This window comes from Equus caballus, chromosome 4 (assembly GCF_041296265.1).
Source record: "Equus caballus isolate H_3958 breed thoroughbred chromosome 4, TB-T2T, whole genome shotgun sequence".
NCBI classification, from domain to species: domain Eukaryota; kingdom Metazoa; phylum Chordata; class Mammalia; order Perissodactyla; family Equidae; genus Equus; species Equus caballus.
The window spans coordinates 37,802,376-37,817,654 of NC_091687.1; positions in this window are offsets into that span (position 1 = coordinate 37,802,376).

Sequence of the window (15,279 nt, forward strand, 5' to 3'; positions counted from 1 at the left end):
TAATAATGTTAATTCTTCCAATTCATAAACATGAGATATCTTTCCATTTGTTTGTGTCTCCTGCAATTTCTTTCACCAAAGTCTTGCAGTTTTCATTGTACAATTTTTTCATTTCCCTGGTTAAATGTATTCCTGGGTAGTCTATTGTTGATGCAATTGTGGATGGGATAGTTTTCTTCATCCATTTTTCAGGTTCTTTGTTAGTGTATAGAAATGCATCTGATTTCTGTATGTTGACTTTCTGTCTTACAACTTTACTGAATTTGTTGATTAGTTCCAACAGTTTCTTGGTTGAATCTTTAGGGTACCCCATATATAAGATCATATTATCTGCAAATAAAGACAATTTTATTTCTTCTATTCTGATTTGGCTGCCTTTTATTTCTTTGTCTTGCCTAATTGCTATAACTAGTACTACCAGTACTCTGTTGAATAAGAGTGATGAGAGTAGGTATCCTTGTCTTATTCCTCATCTTAGAAGAAAAGTTTTCAATTTCGCACCATTGAGTACAATGCTAACTGTGGGCCTATCATATACAGCCATTATTATGTTGAGGTACGTTCCCTTTATACCCAGTTTGTTGAGAGTTTTATCATGAAAGGACATTGTATTTTGTCAAATGCTTTTTCTGCATCAATTGAGATCATCGTATGATTTTTATCTTTCATTTTATTAATGTGGTGTATTGCATTTATTGATTTGCATATGTTGAACCATCCCTGCATCCCCAAAATAAATCCCACTTGATCATGGTGAATGATCCTTTTAATGTGCTTTTGAATTTTGTTTGCTAATGTTTTATTGAGAATTTTTGCATCTATGTGTATTAGGTATATGGGTCTATAGTATTCTTTTATTGCAGTGTCCTTATTTTGATTTGATAACAGTGTAATCCCGACCTTGTAAAATGAGTTTGGAAGTGCAAAAGAGTTTGAAAAGGATTAGCATTAATTATTCTTTAAGTATTTGCTAGAATTTGCCAAGAAAATCATCTGGTCCTGGGTTTTCTGCGTTGGGAGGTTTTTGATTACTGATTCAATATCCTTACTCATTATTGGTCTCTTCAGATTTTCTATTTCTTCCCAATTCAGTCTTGGTAGAGTGTACGTTTCTAGGAATTTATCCATTTCTTCTATGTTATCCAATTCGTTGACATATAATTGTTCATATAGTCTCTTATGATCCTTTGTATTTCTGTGGTATCAGTTGTAATGTCTCTTTTTTCATTTACGGTTTTGAGTCTTCTCTTTTTTTTCTTAGTCTAGCTAAAGGTTTGTCAATTTTGTCTTTTCAGAAAACCAGCTTTTAGTTTGATTTTATTTTATTGTTTTTCTCATCTCTATTTCAATGATTTCAGCTCTGGGATTAGTTTGTTCTTCTTTTTCTAATTCTCTAAGTTGTAAAGTAGGCTGTATATTTGAGATATTTCTATTTTTTTAATATGTGCATTTATTGCCATAAACATTGCTCTCAGAACGGCTTTTGCAGCAGCCCACAGATTTTGATATATTGTGTTTCCCTTTGCATTTATCTCAATATAGTTTTTGAATTCCCTTTTGATCTCTTCTTTCAGCTATTGGTTGGTCAAGAGTCTGTTGTTTAACTTCCACATATTTATAGATTTTCCAGCTTTCCTTCTGTTGATTTCTAGTTTCATACTTTTGTGGTTGGAAAAGATACTTGATATGACTTCAACTTTCAACTTTCTCAAATTTTCTCTCAAAAAAAAGATTTTTTTGTGTCTCCTATCATATAGTCTATCCTAGAGAACATCCCGTGTGCACTTGAGAAGAATATGAATGCTGCTACTGTTAAAGGGAATATTCTTTAATTGTCTGTTAGGCCTATTTGGTCTAATGTATGATTCAAGTCCAATATTTCTTTGTTGATTTTTCTGTCTGGGTGATCTATCCATTGCTGAAAGTGGGGTGTTGAAGTCCCCTACTATTATTATATTGTTGCCTATTTCTCCCTTCAGATCTGTTAGAATTTGCTTAATAAACTTAGGTTCTCTGATGTTGATGTGTATACATTTATAATTGTTATATCTTCTTGATGAATTGATCCTTTTATCATTATACAGTGACTTTCTTTTTCTCTGGTTGCTATTTTTGGCTTAAAGTCTATTTGTCTGAAATAAGTATAGCTATCCCCTCTTTGTTTTGCTTTCCACTTGCATGGAATATCTTTATCCATCCCTTAACTTTGAGCCTATGTGCTTCCTTAAAACTGTAGTAAGTGTCTTGTATGCAGCATATATTTGGGTATTTTTTTAGCCATATAGCCTCTCTGTGCCTTTTGATGAGTGAATGCAATCCATTACATTTTAAGTCATTATTAGTAGGTAAGGACTTATTGATGCCATCTTATTAATTGCTTTCTTTTCTGGTGTTTTTTTTTCTGTATTTCCATTGTTTTTTAATCTCTGTGTTTCTGACCACCTTTGTAATTTGGGGATTTTCCATGGCAGAATGCTCTGTTTCATCTTCATTTCTTGTTCTTCCACTTGAGATTTTTGCTTTGTGGTTACCATGAGCTTATATAATACATCTCATAGATAAAATAGTCCATTTTAAGCTAATAGCAACTTAACTTGGATCATCTACAAAAGCTTCACCTTTTTACTCTCCCTTTTTATATTTTTGATGTCATTATTTAGCTCTTTTTATATTGTATATTCATTCATAAATTATAGTGGCTATCATTATTTTTAATACTCTTTTTCTTTTGGCCTTTAGACTGTAGTTAAATGGTTAACAAATCATCCTATTACAGAATTAGAGTTTCCTAGTCTGACTCTATGTCTACCATTATCAACGTATTGTATCCTTTCATGTTTTTTTATCACTGATTCCCTCTTTTAATTCCAGCTTGAAGAACTCCTTTCAGTATTTCTTGAAAAGCAAGTGTAGTGGTGATGAACTCCTTCAGTTTTTATTTGTTTAGGAAAGTCTTTATTTCTTCTCCAAATCTAGAGAATTACTTGCTCGATAGAGTATTCTTGGTGAGCCACGTTTTTCTGTCAACACTACGGATGTCATTTCACTCTCTCCTGTGCTGTAGGGTTTCTGATGAGAAATTTGATAGCTTAATGGGTTTCCTTTGTAGACTAGACTCTTTTTTTCCCTGGCTGATTTTAGCATTCTCTTTATCTTTGATTTTTGATGGTTTCTTTATAATTTGTCTTGAGAAAGGTCTTTATGTATTGAGATAATAGGATGTTCTATTAGTTTTGAGAACTTGAATGCGCAATTCTCCATTCATGTTTGGAACATTCTCATAAATTTTTCCTTTTTTTGTTGAGGATGATTAGCCCTGAGCTAACATCTGCCACCAATCCTCCTCTTTTTGCTGAGGAAGATTGGCCCTGAGCTAACATCTGTGCCCAACTTCCTCTATTTTATATGTTGGATGCCTGCCACAGCATGGCTTGATAAGTAGTGCATAGATCTGTGCCTGGGATCCAAACCGGAGAACCCCAGGATGCGGAAGCAGAGCACGCAACTTAACTGCTGTGCCACCAGGCCAGCTCCCTCCACAATTTTTCTTTAAATAAACTTTCTATCATCTTCTCCCGCTCTTCTCTTCTCCTTCTGGAACCCCAACTATTTTAATATTTGACCTTTTGATGACTCCCATAATTTACATAGTCTTTCTTCAGTCAAGGAGTTTCTTTAAAATAGCTATTTTGAATTCTTTTCAGCTAGATCATAAAAGTCCTTGCCTTTGAGCTCAGTTATTGGAGAATTATTTTCTTTTGATGATGACATATTTCATTGACTTTTCATGTTCCTCGTAGACTTGCCTTTCTGCTTTCACATTACAGGTAGCAGCACCTCTTTGCTAGTTGCCTTCACATGCAGTATTCTGTTCATGGATGCTGTTATTATCCGGGGTTTTCTCTGCCTTTGAATGGCTATACCTGTTCTACTCTTATTGCTCCCTCTTGAAGAATTCTTAAGCTTTTAGGAATTTTAATATTTTTAAGTAGAATTCATAAGCTTTTATGACTTCTCTGGTTTCTAAAACACCAGAATGGCAACTAGAAGCTTCTCTTTTGTTTTCCAGAAGGTAGCGCTATATCTCAAGTTTGTAGTTTCTTCCTTGCCCACAGACCACGGCCTGTTTTCTGATCATATTCCCCATCTGCTGGAGGTTTCTCTCACCCTTTCTTTTGGGAGACCCACAGGAAGCTGGCTGCAGGGTCAGGGGAAGTGTGGGTAGCACTTGGGGTGTTAGGGGTGCCTGCTGACCTGGTAGGGTTATCACCCTTTGTGGTACTCCCAAAGGCTTGTGGGTAGACTTCCTGCTGAGTGCATTCAGCAGGCACTGTGTCTTTCTAATGCCCTTTGTTATTCTCATCTGCGTCTTTCCTGATCTCCTCCGTACAGACAGTTATGGCAGCCCCAGCTCAGTACTTTGGGTGATGCTAGAAAGAAGCGAAATGGTTTTCTCCAACTGTGTCCTGCACCACTGGGGCAGCCAGGCACTAACTCACTCACTCACTACTCTCCTTTTCCCCTGAGGGAGAGGTCACTGCCACCTGATAGTTCAGCCTAGCGCAATGTTGCTTTTAGGGTGGGGGAGGGTGAGCACTGGTGAAGTTCTTCTTACCATCTCTACCACATCTAAACCTGTATTTGTGTGTGTGTGTTGATGACGTGCTGGAATCTCCTCTCAGGAAGGCTGGACTTCTGAAATTTCTCTCATATCTATGGGTAACTGCCCAGGTCAGCACTCTAGAAGTTTTTTTCCAGCTGTGGCGAGGGGGTTTGGGGCAAGTTTGCTGCTACTCTACTGGTTCCACTGCCCATACTGAGGTCTGTCTACTTATTACTGGATGCACAGATGGCAAGATTCCCCCTGGGTCCCTTGGCACATGGTGCCAGATCCCACAACTCCCACAAAAGCACATTAGTTCATGGGTGATGTCTAATTCTTTGCTGAAAATGAGGAACTAAAAGAAGGAATGTCTTACAGTATCATGATGCTGACATTAATCATATAATTATTACTTTAATTACCAACTTTACTATATTTTACACTGTTGAAACTTTTTCCTTTACATTTTTGTTTTGATGTTTCTAATATCTTGCTAACAGAAACAAATAATTCAATGTTTTTCTGATAACTTCTCTCTAGCCCTTAAGTATCATTACATTAAAATATCTTACTAGATTTTATGGTACATGGATAGTCTTGCTGTTTGTATTCCCTAGACAAAGATTTCCCTTGAATTGTTTTTCTACTCTAATGATTTCCTATTTGGTCTCACTTACTTAACAAACATTTTAAATGCTTATCATAATCATAACTAACATTTACTAAGCCTTTAATATGTGCTGAGTCTTATAACAAGCCCTTTACATGGAGACTGTTTTAAAATTCTCACAACAAAATAAAAGACATGATTATCCCACTTTTACAAGAAAGGAAGCTGACTGAGACTGAAAGAGTAGAATGAGAATGAGAAAAGAAAGCTACAAGCTTAATAAGACATGAAACATGTCAGAATAACAGACAGTCTCACCTCTGCTACAGAAGAAGGAAGGAAAGCTAATAAATATGTCTACGTATACTGTGTGGAGACTTGCAAGAGGTAGTGTGATTATGCACCAGCTGAAACACTTAGGTCACTGGCCTAAGAGGAATCAAGGGACTGATTATGCCAATTTGCAGATAGGACAGTGATTGCTGCAAACAGAAATCACAATGTTCTGTAGTAACTAAGACAAAATTAGATCAGAAACTTACACTGAGATCATCTCAACTAGGCGAGAGGCAGGCAGATAATATCAGAGGGCAAGCTAGGGAAAGGGACCCGTTTGTAGGATTAGTCCTTTCAGAAAGACCATGGGAAGGGTGAATCATGCTATCCAAAGCTTAGTGACTAAAGAGTCAGTCTTCTCTGATTTGATCAAGTCACAAGTTGAGATCCAAACCAAAATCTAGACCATAGGCAAGAGAGCCTAGAAAGAAGGTAATAGGGAATAATAGGTCTGAGGTGGAAAGCTTATCACTGTAAGATCCTAATTAGTACTGGGGAGTAGAGGAAATGATTCATCGCCCTGGAGGATACGGCTTCAGACAGTGTTAAAGTAGCAGAGCTGCAACAATAAAGCTGAAGTTCTAGATAAGGAAGGCTTCAGCTACAGCAGACAACTGCAGAGTTGCTGAGGCACAACCCCAGGCCAAGGCATTGGGGCAGAGGGTTGTGCAAGTTGATTCTCAGGGGCCAAGTGGATGATCAAGGCTTATGCTCTATATACCGCACAACAGATCTTTGGCAATAAGATGCGTTCTACACTCACCAGCTGGTAGAGTTGGAGCTCTTTATATATACTCCTTGATTAAGGCAGGGATTAGTTAGCCTTCATCTGTGTGCAGGAGCTGAGAGGGTCTGAAGAAAGGCAAAAGTTGGCATTCTCCACTGAGCAAAGGTTGTTCTGACCTCTAATTCTGGCATCTACAAAAGTTCTCTGACAAAAGTTACTTGTCAGTCGCTGATAAACTGCCTTACCTATCTTTCTTGCATAAGCCCTTTAAAGGCAAATTTTTATTCATCCACATATTTTCTAGTAGGTTCTTCTCCGTCTTTGATAACCATAAAAAAATGTATTCTTGGCATATAGATCATTCATATCCTGAAGTATGTCTACATAGAATTTTAAAATACTCGTTGTGTATTCTTAGTAAAGCCCATGTGTCTTAGGTCACATGGCTTTATGGCAATTTATGAGCAATATCCATTTAAAACAGTTGATTAATGCAATTCTAAAAGATTCATTTAGGTAGTTTCATTTAATGTATTAAATTTTCTTTTCCCTTTTCACACGTGGATTTTTATATTTGTTTATAAAATGTTAATTTCTAAGAACTATTTCCAAGCTGTATTCTTAAGAATCAAAGGGAAATACACAATGATGTTTTTGTCTGTGTATAAAACATTTATAAACAGGTATCTGGATTATTATAATTCAGTCCCACAAATACGTAATTTGTGTATGCACGCTGGAGACACATAAGATGCTATAACTACTATTGAGACTCTCACAGCCTATCCTTGGTGAAGGGAAAGAGACACATTTACCAATGATGACAATGCAAGTCCACAGTGATAAATGCTATAAAACAACTATAAACATTTCCTGTGGAAGCAGAAAGGAAAAAGTGATTGATTAATTGAGACCATGGATATAAAGAAAGTGAAGCTCTGGAAAGGATATGACATTTGAGTTATGACTTTAAGGTTAGTTATATCAAGAAGGCAAAGAAGGAAAATGAGAGAGAGGAAAAGGGAAAAGGCTATTTTTGGCAGAGGAAGGAAAGAATTCAAGTCCTAAAATTGCATGTTTTATTCAAGGGACAGAGAATAGTAGCCTATGTCTGGAGTCTTGAGGGGTAAGGAGAAAAGGGAAAACGGAGATAGCAGATTCTAATTTGGAAAGGAATTGGACACAATACTAGGATTTAATTTTAATCCCTAGGAAATGGGAACCCATATAAATAGGACACATAGAATGGAGACTCAATTAAGAGAACGTCAATATCAGATTTATGGATTTTTGAAAACTCATTGCTAAAATTCTGGAAAGTGTGCTTAATAAAGAAGCATTATATGGTGGTAAAACAAGTTATTCAATTTTAGAAATAGATTCTGTAGATTATGTAAGAAATATGTTGATCCAGACCAGGGAACTAGTTCAGAAAAATGCAGGTTAGTGGGGAGAAGGTACATTTGCCTGTTATCTAGATAGCACTGTCAAACAGCTAGCTGGTCTTAGAGCTATAGGGAATGAGTGAAGGGAGATAAGCTAAAAGAAATAAGAACTACAGGAAAGGGAAGAAGTGTCAGGAAAGACAATGTATTTGGTTTCAACATTATAGTAAAGGCTTTTGATATGGGCAACACAGCTAGCCACATATCTCGTCTACATTTCCCAGAAGCCCTTGTAGGTAAACAGGCCAAGTTACTGAGCTCTGTGCAAAGGAATATAACCGTACAGGGCTGGAGAAAACATCCTCCTGTGCATACTTCATGTTCTTTCTTCTTCTGACATTGAAGGCAAGTGGCTATGCTGCCCTAGAAAGAGTGGATGATTCCTCAGTTCAGGAATGTGATATCTGAGAACCAGACATACTTACCTTGGACTGTTACTTGAGTGATCAGTAAACCTCCATTGTTTTTGAGAAATTGTGTCATTTTTGAAACATTGGAGTCTATTTAGTTCTGAAGCTTAGCCAACTGAATACACATGTATTGAGTTTGAAATTCCTATAACCATGTTAAGAGTACAATGTTGCATAAGAGATAGATAAGTAGGGTCCCAAGATTACACAGAAGAGAATTACACCTGAGTTACACCTGACTTAGAATGGAAAGGCTGGCAAAGCTTCCTAGAAATTTATTTCAAGTTGAGGTTGAGAGTTTGATGGAATATAAAATTAATGGGAAAGGCACTCCTGAGAATAAGAAAGAGTCATCTAGATATGAATACGAGATTGAAGGCCAGGCTTTTTGTGAATTTTTTTTAATTGTCATTTGGATTCTTGGAAGCAGACATCAATTAGTTGGTCTTACTGAGATGTATTAGTTTGATTAAAAGTTAATTATTTGGCCAAAAGGTAGAACTACAAGCAGGTTCTTTTGCCCATAGGATCAAGTAGGTTTTCACTTTAAGAATACAGGCTTTCGTGATACAGGCAAACTTTAAGCAAGCTTTAATTCAGCCACGCACTCCCTAGACTAAGTGGTGAAGCAAGTAAAGGGTCCCTAGACCAAAAAAAAAAGAGGTTTCTCACCACTCCACTGAGGGAATTACAGACTGATAACAGAGAAGGGAGATAAAGGTATTTTGACAAACTATCGTGCCAAAGGAAATTGGATTTTCCCTCATTTTGTCAGAGGAGAAAAAGCATTCTCTAGTGAGTGCAAGAATAACAGCAGAGACCAAATTCATCTTCTGTTTCCTGAAATACCCTCCTTTGCATTTCATATAAATTTTAAAACCAACTTGTTAATTTCCAAAAAAGTGCAAAACAGATAGACATTTTATTGGGATTACGTTAAAGCTATATATGAATTTATGTAAGACTGACGTCTTTATAGTATTGAATCATTCAGTCAATAAAAATCATAAATCCCTATAATTTAGGCCCACTTTAATTTTTCTTGTTGATAGTATGCCATTTGAAAACATATATATATATGGAGAAAGTAGTGCTTCTCACTCAGGCAGATTTATAGTGCTACTGTTGAAAAATTCTGATGTAGAGATACTATACATATTTTATTACGTTTATTCCTAGAAGTTTGCTGGGTTTTATCTGTTGTAAGATAGTAACACTTTCCATACTCAGTTGATAACTTTGTAAAATGTCATTTCTGATAGTTTGTTGCTGAAATATAGACATGCAATTGATTTTTATATACTGATCTTGTATCCAGTGACCTTGGTAAATTCACTTATTAATTCTAATAGTATATTTGTACATTTTTTTGGATTTTCTCTATTCATTCATGCTATCTAATAATGGAAGAGTTGTATCTTTTTAATTCTAATGTACTTTCTTTCTTTGTCATGACTTATAGCACTGGTTAAGATCTTTAATACAATGTTTAATAGAAGTGTCTCAAACTATCTTCATCTTATTTCCAATCTCGAGTGGAAAGTTTGCCATATTTCCCCATTAAGTATAATTTCTGCCAAATACTTTTTGTAGATACTATTTATCAGATTAAGGAAATTACCTTATATTCCTAGTTTATTGAGTTTTTGAAATCAACACTGAGTGAACCTTATAAAATACTATTTATACATCTAGCAATATGATCATATTATGTTTCTCCTTTCATACCTTAATTTGCTTAGTAAATACGTACCTTTCCTTTCATAAATCAGTAGTTTTTCCAGACAATCAGATGTTATACATTTTTAAAGTTAGATACAAAACCCACTGAAACTCTTCACATGAAAGATTTTAATCTACGTTAGAAAATTCTGTTTCTAAGTGTCTACATTTATAATTTTGTAAAAGATAAGAAAGTTTTTGATGATCCATATCTGTATTGGCTTCAAAGTCACATAACGATAGAACCATTTTAAACATTCATTTTACAAAATGCTTTCTCTAAATGATGAGTTTCTTTCACAAACATTTACTGTTTTGCTCATTTCAAAATGTTAGCTTTCCAAATTGACGATCCAAAATTTTGATAACAAATTTTCTTGGCAAGTCTGAGTAAATAAGCATCTCATCAACTCCTAGTAAATAAATGTAAACTGATAGCACTGTTATGGAGGGCAGTTTGGCTATATCCATCAAAATTACTATGTTTATATCCTTTGACTTAATCATTCCACTTTTGAGAATTTAAACCTCAAGTCTACATAACATATTTTCAAAAGGATATGTGTAAGTCATTGCTGCTGTATTTGTTATAGTTAAAGCTTGGAGATAACTCATGCATCCAGCCAGATAGGCTAGATTATGCTGATGTAACAGGAAACACCAAAATTGTAATGGTTTGAAACAGTATACTTTTATTTATTATTCAGTGAGGGTGTTTGCATGGGTACTCCTTAAAGAATTTATCCTCCCATTAAAATCAAGCTTATGGAAGAGGAACTGTCTGGAACATTGAGGGCTGCAGGGATAGAAGAGAAAAGGGAATGTCAAAGTATCCCTGTGATATAAAGGTTCTGGCTACATCAACTCTATTTACATTTCTTTGTCAAGAGCAATGCATGTGGCCAATTTGGGGCCTAACAAGAGAAGAAATTCAAACATAATTCTCTTCCGTGGTAGGGAATTGAGTATTGATGAACTGTAATAGGATTTACCACAGTCTTCCCTTCAGATCAGCAAATCTTTGGTTCCCTCCCTCTCTCACTTACACACTCACATCCTCCCAAGGGAAACTACCCAAATGTTCCACCCATTTAGTGCTTTGAACTCAAAGCCCTAGGTCTCAGTCATTCAAGGAGTTCATCACATCCAGACACTTTGTGCCAGACCAACCAGATACACAATAGAGAAACAACAACAGCATATTTGCCATGAACACTTCCATCCAGATGGAGAAATATGGCAAAACATTCAGCAATTACTCATATTTAGCAATGCCAATTCATGCTGGCCGTATATAGAAATGAGCTTCTGGCCTGGGAGTGAGGAATAATCCCTGATAGGGATTTCTCTGATTTGTCTTGCTGAGAGTATTCCCAGTCCATTGTTCTCCATGGTCCTTAAATCCACCCTCTAGAGGTAATTCTTTTTCCATTATCCTCCTAGGCTGCAACTGAAGAAGACAAGTGATAATATAACTTTTTAAGTGGTGAAAAGATTTCTCAGCTCATTTTCCACCCACAGAGAATTGGAAGCACAATATTTTAGTCCAGGCTAGTGCTTCTCTTGATAGTATAACTCTCTCAAATAATTTTTTGGCCTCTTTATTTACTTGATTTCAATCAGCATTATGTACAAACAACCACATTCAATTCTTCTCAAGACAAGTGTCTCTTTATATACTTAATTGCAGATACCTTGAGCTGTGAGAGTTCTTTTTTTCTTAAGAAACTTACCTTCTTAGCCTTTTTTCACTAAACCATCTTTCCAATGAAAAGTATATACTGCCTGCCACTTAACCTGTTCAGACATTTTAGCAATTCTTGTCTGGTCCATTTATTTTATATGATCTTTGTTACAAGACTGATTTCAACAACTTTTTCTCTTAAGTTTACCTTTTCTTATTAGAAATCAAGACAACTTCCTCTAGCAAACTTCAAGTCATAACTTTAATGACTGTCTTTCTTCTTTTTTATTTCTAATTTCAAATTGGCAATTTCTGTTCTTGGCTTTTCTTGTAATTTCTTCTCAAGTATAGTCAACAGTAGACAACCCACTCTAGTAGTATTCTGTTTTCTAACATTTTCACCAAATTATAAAAAAGATTATAGACTTTTCAAGTTATTTCAGATGACAGTTTTATCACTATTTCTCCAAGGCATAATGTATACCGCCATCCTTTCAGCTTTCAACATTTTTCTTGCCACTCATTTCCTAACCAGGATGCCAATGACATGTAAGTTCTAAGTTATAGGAGCACATAGACTCTGGTACCATTTTTCATATCAAGCATGATTATCTAGGTAATGCTTTGGTAACAAATGAAAACATTCTTCATTGGTTTTAGTGATAAAAGTGTATTTCTCATTCATACAAAGTGTTTAGCATGGGTCCTAATTATTGCATTCCATCTAGATCCCAGATTGAAAAGGAGGAAACATCTGGAATTTTACTGGTTTCATTGTCTAATTAAGAAGGAGAAGGAGAGGAAAGGGAAAAAGGAAGAGAGAGCATGGCAAAGCATTTACCATCTCTTAAAGTTTCTACTATAAGTGATATGACACTGTCGCTCTTATTTCATTGGTCAAAACAGGATACGTGACCAGGACTTTCTTCACTGGGATAGAGACGTGTGATCTCAAGCGATAGGAAATGGATATTGGTGAAGACTGACAAAGCCTCCCACAAATATTCACCAATAGGGAATTGTAAATTAATTAACATGAATCCATATAAAGGAATATCAAGTAGCTATTTTTAAAAAAGAATGAAGATGTACTGTATGTATTGATATGGAAAGACCTCCAAGACTAGTGTTATTTGAAAGAAATTAAAATTTTGAAAAGTATGTATAATATGATACATTTTGTATAAAAAGAGGGGGGAGATAAAAATACGTGTTATTTTCTTATATAATGATAAAGAAAGTCTGGAAGAATAAGTAGGAGACTGTGGCAATTCTTTTTACGTTGTATACCATAATATTCAGGTAACCTTTTTAAGATAAAAGTTTCAAAGCCATTCCCCATGTCATTACATAGTATTTTAAAGATTTTACTATTAAAGTTCTTGTTTTTATAAAAGTAGCTACATTGATGATACCCTGTAGTATCTTTTTCACTTTGGGCTTCTGTGTCTTTGTTTCTGAAGTGTTTCTCTGAATGATGTAGGGAATGCATTTCAGGCATACGATTATAGCTGGAAAATTACATGAGAATTCTTTTCAAAATCCAAGATAAAACAGGGTCCACTTTGCAGCTGAGTGGTTAAATTTCCATGTGCTCCGCTTTGGTGGCCCCAGGGTTCATGGGTTAGGATCCTGTGTGCGGGCCTACTCCACTCATTGGGCATGCTGTGGAGGCATCCCACATACAAAATAGAGGAAGACTGGCACAGATGTTAGCTCAGGGCAAATCTTCCTCACCAAAAAGAAAGAAAGAAAGATAGCCAAGATAAAACAGCTCTAATATTGATGATTATATTTGCAAAGTTTTACCTCAAAATATTTTGTTATGAAGGAAAACGTTTATTGTCAATAACTTACCTCTTCTGGTATTTTAGAACCCTATAAAAAAATAGTTTGCGTTAAGTTTCAGTGCTAAAACAGTGTGTGTCAATCAATCTGAGACTAGTTTTGAAAATCTACCTGTATTTTTCAGCCACTGTAGAGCAAAACTCCCAAACTGAGCACATTTTAACTACATTTAGTACATTTGAAACTCATTTAACATGTTTGTTTCTTTAAATTTCAGAAATGTTTTCTAACACTAGATGCTGACCAAATTATGCAACTAGTTAGGTGCCATAGTGTTTAATATATGTTTTCAGGAAGTCTTCCTGAGCTGGAAAAACAAATAATCATATTTGATGTTTTAACTTTTGCTACTAAGAAACTTCTAACTACCCTGCTAAATATTTATCAAGTTTAGTGAAAATATTCTAAGGCACACATTTTGTGCTGACTAAATTTCAGCTGTGCCAACTGAACTAAATTTTCAAGTTCTGTCCTCTATTCTTGATGCTTAGCTTTTCAAAATTTCACTAGCCATGTTGTCTTCATATTGTCATTAGCTCAGCACTGTACACAAGTAGACCAATTTCATCTCTAATCATAGACTGCTAAAGAATCTTCTTGATAATTTTGAAGTTTTAAGCATACTTGTTATACTTAATTTTTTATTACTTTTAACTCATAGCCAAGAGAGAGACTATTCACCATCTCTGTCAAGGTTTTATTGTTCACCAGTGTTTTTCATTATTAGTATAATATGTAATGTATAAGATATAATATATAATATGAGGGTGGATTTAGTTGTTAATATAATCCATAAATTTACATAACTGGATGACCAAAACTATCCAGAAGAGCAGCTTTCATCACAATTCATGTAATGAGAGACCCACTTTTTCCTGACAACAGCTCAGTAGCCACATTAGGCATAGCACCCTCTCATCTGTGAATCAACGGATGACCTGACTGTTAATCCACAGATTAAATATAAAAGATTTTATTTAAAAAATAAATATAAATAAATAAAACTTACCCTCCTCTCCAATAACTCTCTTTGTGTCTACCAATGCTACCAGTCCATGTACCCCAATATGGAGGCCATAGCTCCAATATCAGGTCTTATATATATGATTAGGGAATATATTATACTATAAGGTCAGTTACATCTTGTAAGAAACTGAATTTCCTGCAGGTTAAGTAATTGTTAAAAGCATTTGCATAACCTCCTACTACTCCTCTATGAAATTGTCCAACACATTCAAACTCCATTCCTTTACAAATTTATTAGCTATACAAATATTTCTTAAACATATAAAATATAATAGCAAACATTTAATTAACACCCAATAGTAGAACAAAAGTAACTCTTATCACTGAAAATGTGAGTGAAGTGAAACATTTTCATTTAAAAACAAAAAAATAGCCTGCAAACCACATCTGAGATTTCACTTGGAGTAAAGTTCCTGTGTAGTGAAATTAGGCCTCTTCTCACAGAGTATGTTTCAACTATATTTTGCCACAATGCTAACCCCACCTTATTATTTAGTCCTGCTTGCCTTGAACCTTACAAAAATGGAATCAGATTGTAGTTAATCTTCTATAAGCTTATTTTTCTATTCAATGTTTATTTTCACTGCTTTAAATTATACAGTTGAGTGAATGTACTATAATTTAATAATCACCATTAGTTTTGATGGCCAATTGTTTTTCCCCCGTTTTTTTTTTTTCCAATTACAATAAGGCTGCTAAGAACTTTTTTCCCATACGTCCTAGTACATCTGAGTGATCTTTCTCTATGAGAAGTTGTAATTGCTACATATACACATGTTCAAGTTTACTAGCTTATTCTTATTTTTCAGCACTACCATCAGCAGTTTATCAATTTGCATGGCACTATATTGCCAAAACACTTGTTAGT